This window comes from Acomys minous (assembly GCF_964271855.1).
Source record: "Acomys minous genome assembly, chromosome: 3".
NCBI classification, from domain to species: Eukaryota; Metazoa; Chordata; class Mammalia; order Rodentia; family Muridae; genus Acomys; species Acomys minous.
This window is the reverse complement of record NC_140485.1, coordinates 53,585,259-53,592,948: the sequence shown is the minus strand read 5'-3', so window position 1 is coordinate 53,592,948 and position 7,690 is coordinate 53,585,259. Positions and strand designations below refer to the sequence as shown.

General features: G+C 42.3%; 1 long non-coding RNA gene across 1 annotated transcript; it reads right to left on the bottom strand.

Moving 5' to 3' along the window:
- Positions 1–1,620: 1,620 nt before the first annotated feature.
- Positions 1,621–7,255, bottom strand: LOC311594059. The gene is made up of 3 exons (XR_014777937.1): positions 7,063–7,255; positions 4,249–4,323; positions 1,621–2,824 (listed from the first exon to the last, which is right to left on the bottom strand). It is a non-coding gene; the product is annotated as an uncharacterized lncRNA (long non-coding RNA).
- Between the last annotated feature and the right edge of the window lie 435 nt (positions 7,256–7,690).

Genomic DNA, 7,690 nt, shown 5'->3' with positions numbered 1-7,690 from the left:
AGCTGGTCACTCAGTCCTGCCATCCCCACACAGCCATGTCCCACAGACAAGACTCAGCTTTCTCCTGTGTTCCAGAGTCAGCTGGGAGTCTGAACTTGGGCTTTCTATGCTCTGCCTGAGGGAGAGGCCTCGGCTCTCCTCAATGACTTCTGGTCATCTCCAGGCAGTATCACTGCCCCTCTCCCAGACATGGAGGCAGACCACTCCAACATCCAACCTACCCCTCTGCTCCCAGCTTCCTTAGGGCCCTGGGAAGACAGCCCTGTCTCATTTTCAGGGCACATATAGGCTGTGCTTGGGGATAAAAGTGGATCTCTGTAGTGACTCAGGACAAAAGGATGTTTTCTAGAGCTGGAAGGGCACTCCTTATTGACTTCATGGTAGGGCATCTTGGTAGGCAACAAGTTCTGCTTCTCAGTTTAAAGAGGCCGCAGCCCAGTCCCCAGCACCAGCAACTCTATTCCACCCACCTGTGAAGGACATTGCCAAAGATGTCACCACTTGAGCAACCATGTCCTTGACAGAGTGATCCCATCATTGGCCATGGGTCCTTCTCTGCCCTGTCCCACAGGTTGGCTCTCAAATGAATGTCAGTTAAGACACTTGGGAGGCAGAGGCAGGTGGATCCTTGTGAGTTCGAGGCCAGCCTGGTCTACAAAGCGAGTCTAGGACAGCCAAGGCTCCACAGAGAAACCCTGTCTCGAAAATGCAAAAGGGGGAAAAAAGATTCCCTTTGAGGCTACGTGAATCTCAAATGGGATTTCTGAGGATCAAAATCATACAAGAATGACAGATATTACTGAATTGTTGCGTTCCAGGCATGGTGCCAGCTGGGCACCACTCACTTTGGCCTTGAGACCTACTCAGCAGAGTTGAGGTGATAGGATCTTTAAGGTCCCATGGGGACCCATTCAAGCCTTCTGTGATCAACACCCACCCTTCCATTAAATGGAATATTTGGAGGCTGGCTCAGTAGGTAAGAGTGTTTATTACATAGCATGAGAACATGAACTCAAATTTAAAAAAAAAATGTGTGTCCACATGCATGCCCATAACCTAGCACTGTGGGAGGTGAGACAGGAGGATCACTGTAGCTTGTTGGCTACCATTCTAGCTCCAGATTCACCGAGAGAACCTCTCTTAAGGAAATAAGACAGAGGTCACAAAGTGAGGCAGCTGACCTCTTCCTCTGGACTCTACATGCATTTGCTTACAAGTATACACACGTGAACACACAAGGCATATTAACATATAATCTGCAAACACACTCTGCATATCTTTAATCATGTCTAGATTACTTATAATATCTCATCTATGATGAACATATGTGAATAGTTAGAGTTGCTGAGCTGTATTGTTTAGGGACTCCTGACAGAAAAAAAATCTTGTTTCACTACAGACATTGTTTGTTTTTGGAGATTTTCAAGCTGTGGTTGGTTGACTCTTCAGAAACAGAACCAAGGGCACAACTGGCTGGCAGCCATGACCAATACCTGAACCTTTAGGAATTCTCACCTCACATCTGGAGCACTGTCTCACCCACACCAGGTCTTGAATACAGCCCAAATAACCAACGAATTAAAATTACACAACCATCTCACTCATGAACTTGAGCAGAAAAATCCTAAATATAGCATTCATTCATGGAATTTAGCAAGACATTCTTATAAAATACATCATGGTTGAGTAATGTACAGCCCAGGAATGCAGGGATAGTTCAATGTCAGAAAAGGACTCAATTAATTCAGCTTACTAACAAGGGAAAGAGGAAGAAATGTCTGTTTCCTCTGATTACATGCAAGTTGCCCAGATTATATGCATAGCATTCTGCACGACTGGTACAACCAGAGACTCAGCAAAGTGGGGAAATATATGCATTAAAAAAATAATCTGATAAAGTTTCACAAAATTTTTAAGTTCTGTGTTCAATGATGAAGCTTCAGACAGAGTGCAGGGACAAGACAAAGCCCCCACCTGCTGCCACCAATTGGCTCAGCATCAAACCTAAAATTCCAACCAATGTGGTAAGGGGAGATAGGGAAAAAAGTAAGTGTGTAAAAACCGGGAAGAAACAAAGTTGTCCTCATTTGCATCTCTATGTAGAATCTACAGTCTTCTAGAAGGCAGAGTTCTCCACCATTGCCCAGAACAGGGTCAATATATAAGCATGGATTGTGCTCACATTCACCAGCAGTAACCTATTGAGAACTGTAGTAAAACGACTCCTTTCCAGGCAGCAAGACAAGCTGAGCGGCACTAGGAATAAACCTCACAAGAAATGGGCTTGATTTTTATGGAGAAGCTGATACAGGTTTACGAGAGGAAATAAAAAGAAGAATTGGACAGACTGGGGCACTGTGGGGGATGATGAGGGCATGACAGCAGGTGGGGGGCTTCCGAGGGTTCCTGCCAGGTAGGCTTTCCACTGCGGGCAGGCAAAGACGGAAGCAAGGAAGGCTTTGGGCTCTGGGTTCTGAGCACTTCAGTAGGATTCCTCCGCAGTGACAGGCTGAGCTCTTCAGTAGGATTCCTCCACAGTGACAGGCTGAGCTCTTCAGTAGGATTCCTCCGCAGTGACAGGCTGAGCTCTTCAGTAGGATTCCTCCGCAGTGACAGGCTGAGCTCTTCAGTAGGATTCCTCCGCAGTGACAGGCTGTACTTTCATGCCTGCGTATCACAGTCTCCTCTAATCATACGCTATGTTGTCACCATGCCTTCTCCCTCTTCACAATACAGTATGGATGTTTTCCATGCCATTAAGTAGTGTTTGATAAAAGAAATAATGAAGAATGGTTCTCCAAGGCAGACAAGCCTGGGCATTCCCCTGTTGTAGAGATGAGAGGGACAAAGAGAGATGGAAAGGTAGGCAATATCCAATCTGTGTCTTTTGCACACCATATTATTCTTCCAGTCATCCCGAGATGCAGAATGTTTTTTAATCTACCTCCTGCCTTATCATCTCCCATCTTGAAAACAAGGAAAGGGCAGAGTGCAGGACCACTCAGGCTGATGCTTGAACCTGGGTCTCTAAGGCCTTGGCTCTGCTCAGCCTCCAGGAGCTAAGGATAGAGGTTCCCGGTGCCTGCCTTCCCTGCCTCTCATCAGAGGGCCTGGCACAGTGCTGCATGAGGAGACACTGTATATACGCGGTTTAGTGTTTTGGGGCTGAGTGTTAGTGTCCGTGGTATTATATAGAACATGCTGTGTAGCAGTGAACATTACCAAGATGGCATGACAGCCACGCTCCCTCAGAGGCTGGAAGGTAGCTCCTCCCTTATCTTTTCTAGCCCTGGTGGCTATATATGCCACAGCACCGAATCCCTGTGTCCCTGTGCTCCTATGCCTTAGATCTTACTGTGTTATTTTTATAAAACTGTGTTTGTTTCTCAGTTTCTCTCTTAACCCGGCTATCACGTAACTGAGACTCTTTTATATTTGTTTAATAATAAGCTTCACAATAAATGAGAAGATTTTACTCTATTCTTAACCCTCTAAGCTAATCTGATTCCCTCCCAGCACACATCCTAGAGATACTTGCACTTTGTAGCTGTCCGTGCTCCAGCTCCTCTTGTATGATGTCACTTGGACCTCTCCCTTGGCTGAATCCCCTACTTGCTCTCTAACTCCTCCTCCCCTGGTTGGCAGGAAGGCCAGCCCTATTCTCTCCCCTGCTAAGCAATTGGCTGTAAGCTGCTTTATTGCCATCTCAGGGGACAATTAGGGAGCAGTGTTCACAAACAACTTGAGACAGGAGAATCTCAGAACAAGGATTGCAACCGGAAATGAGGGGTACAGAAATCAGCATTTTAATTACACAATAACCTTATGCCTACATCTCCCCTTTTAGTCTAATAAAAGGCTCTTTCTCTTATAATAACAAACTATATGTAATAATAACAATTATGAAAATTATTAGGTAAAATTTACATTTGTATTTTTGGCACCCTTGGATAAAGTATTCTACCATCTATCAATTTCTATCATCCTAAGCAATGTATGTTTACCTGTGAGACTATAACTATCTATTCTTCAAACCCATCAGAGACTTAAGAAGGAATAAGTATTACCTAAATATGTAGGGAGTGCAGGAAAGCAGCTTCCAAAAGTATAGAAATGACAGAGGTATTTGGTTGCCCAGAAAGTCTCCCATCATTTCTCTATAACATTGGAGCATCATCTTCAGACTGCTGGCTCAGAATATTTGATAGACTTTTCTATGAAGCAGAAATTATTAAAGGACTTGCCTACCTTGTCCTTGCAAAGCTGGGCAGTTGATTCTCTTGCATCCAGTTTGTCCACTTTTGGACAGTATTTTGTCTGTAACTGACACAAGAACATTTTTTTTAACCATTGGCTAGCTTGGCAAGTGTGAAACCTTTGATGCTCTTTGAAGCAGAATGGGGGTGCTGTAAGGAGAGGACTTGTCTCATTGTCCAAAAAGCCTTAAGTTAATAAAATCTTTAAATGCCATATTCTGTAGATATCTGAGGTTTTTGAAGACTATCTATCTATCTTATTTCAATTGTTTTTTTCTGGCTATTTTTATCTGTCAATCTAGAAAATATATTTTTGTAATTAGCTAAACTAGTATCTAACATGACCATGAGTTTGATTGTCTGACTGCTAATATGTATTTCTTACTTATCCTTAAGAGTTGGTAATAGCAATTTTCAAAAGGTCTAGAATTGAACATTTCAGTTTTAAGAGTTATACAGGAACAATACCTTATCATGTTATATATTTATATATTATAAAATATAATATAAAGATCTATGCCAATATAATATTTTTTGCTTATCAATGCTCTTTGGTCCTAAAGTAGACTCAATAATCTACCCTTTCACTTATTATCATTCCTATAACAAATCCCTTTAAGACAGTAATGAACATCTATGCCCAAACATTCATCTATTAATGACCAAAACTCATCCACCCCCTCTTGGAAATGGGGCATAGTGTTCTTAAATAGTTTCCTGCTGATTTGGGATGTAATTTTTCTTTTAGGGGGCCCAAGAAAATTGGGATATTGTCCAGTCTTAAGAAAGCTGTAGCTTTTGCTGTTCAATCTCTGAATGCTGAGAAAGTGCAAAGCTTAACTGAAGTCCTGATTGGAACAGTCTGTTATGCTGGACGATCTAGCTGGCTATTTTAAAATTGTCCCAGATACAGATTGTTTTGGTGGTTTTTTAAGACATGGTTTCTCTGTGTAGCCTTGGCTATCCTAGGCTTACTTTGTAGACCAGGCTGGCCTCAAGCTCAGAGCAATCTGCCTGCCTCTGCCTCCCAAGTGGTAGGATTAAAGGCGTGTGCCACCATGCTGGGCCAGATGCAGATTTTTAAGGAAACAGTTATTTAAGCTATCTGTGAGGTTGGATCGCCTGAGCTACTTGTCTTTTTTTGGTGTCTGCTCCTCTTGCTCTACAAAATATTAATTTAAAAAGGCATTTTGTATTTTGCACTGAGCAAAGTTCTCTGTAAGATAATTTTTTATCTATGTCATTTAAAAGAATGGCATGATCAGTCCTAAGGATTTTGTAGTCAAAGATTTATTGGCCATGCATAGCTGAAGACCTGGCTGGTGACATTTTCATGTCTCAGTCAGTCTCAGAGCTGTTCCCATGTGGAGGGATCAGCAAATTATGTTACCTGTCCTGTTTGATCTTCTTGATCTCTTTCCTTTTGTCTAAAACCAAGATCTTTAGAAGGTCTTGCCCTGTCAAATCTGATTTCCAATTGTTTGGATGGAGTATACAGCTTTTGTTTCCTATTAAGAAAAAGAACATGTCCTCGCCAATGCAACACATTTTCTGTCTTTCATTTTGGAATTAGAGCCTTTATATGCTGATCTAATTCAGCAGTCCTTTCTAAAAACCCAGTGTAGTGCCAGGTGTGATGGCACACTCCTTTAATCCCAGCACTTGGGAGGCAGAGGCACGTGGATCTCTGTGGGTTTGAGGCCAGCCTGGTCTACAAAGCGAGTCCAGGACAGCCAAGGCTACACAGAGAAACCCTGTCTCAAAAAACCACCACCACCACCACCAACAAAATCCAGTGTATCTTAGTAGGCATGTTACTTATCTCATTTAAACATTTTTTTTCTTTTTTGGTCTCTCTGTGTAGCCTTGGTTGCCCTGGACTCACTTTGTAGATCAGGCTGGCCTCGAACTCATAGTAATCCGCCTGCCTCTGCCTCCCGAGTGCTGAGATTAAAGGCATGCACCACCATGCCTGGCTTCATTTAAACATTTTAAAATCAATAAATCATTATTTAATCCATTTTGGGGAGATATTATATTCCTTTTCTATTTTATGATCACCTTTAAAAATACTGTTAGATATTTTCATAATTGTTTGACTATAAGATTATAAGTTAAACCTGTAACAGGTTTCATATCATAATGTCTATATATCCATATTCCAATGCATATATACGCTGAAGCATCATCAGCCCCAGTTTGCAAAGGCATCTCCAAGACAGTCACCATCTCTAACAAATGTATAACCTCATGCTTTCCAGAATTTAAGGCAAAAACCCGTTGGAATTCTAAATATGAACCTATGGCATAGTGCATATATTTCAATTTTCCAAACTCTGCAAAATGGAGCACATATAGACCTTTATTGAGTAACTGACCCTTGACAGTACACATAATATCTACTCTGATCACGCTAAGTTACAGGCAAAGTGTTTTCAATGGGCTGCCATGCAATTTCTTCAAGCCTTTGTAGAGTCTTCTCATCTGGAATTACCTCTTTTGGTGTTATTGTAAGTTCCGGAATAGATTTATCTGTTCTATGGCCTTTAATTTAGCATCTAATTCCTCAGCCTGTTCTTTCTCCAACTCTGTCTTATTCTGATCTCTCTCAAAGATGATAGACAAAACTGAAATTATCATTTTTAAAAAGTGATTTGTATACTAAGAGATACAAACTCAAATGGAACGCAGAAGCGCTGTGCCACTGTGCCTTCCTCCATTTTCAACAGAGAAAATAATCTTTAATCTCAAAACCTCTCCCTAAGGACTTTACTTTCTTAGACTCAGTTTCCCTTCTAGACCTTACCAGTTCAGATGCTTGAGGCTTCTCAGTCTCTGTTTGGCTCCTGCTTCCAGAGAGAGGCCTTTTTTTTTTCTGCCTCCCTCACTGGGTTCTGACCTCTCCCCCATTCTGGGAAGTTATTTGGTTGACAAGTGTTTGCTCCTCTGGGCTGCAGGAGTCAGGCCAGCAAGAGCCCCTTCTCAACGGGATTTAGCTTTCTGACTTGGCTAGGAAAGTCTGGCTTTGAGAACCTTGTTTGTGTTATAGAGCCACTCCCTGCCCACACCCCTACCCCCCCTAACCCCCCCTAACCCCCCCCCCCCCCTTAGCACAGGCTTCCTAAAAGAACTGCCTCTCTGGGGTTTGTATCAGTTTTTGTTTTTCTGTAACTGGCTGGAGGCCTCTCTCGGGTGGAGGGGGTCAGTCTAATAGGAGCTGTGAGTGGCCTTAGAAATTGCAGTTTCACTCTGTTTATTTTTTGTTTGTTTGTTTGTTTTTTGAAATAGGGTTTCTCTGTGTAGCTTTGTCCTGGACTCACTCAGTTTCACTCTTAATGAACAGAACTAAGAACCTGATCTGCAGGGTTTTTTGTTTTGTTTTGTTTTGTTTTTGTTTTTGTTTTTTTTAATGTAGGTTTGGGTATGCCAAAACG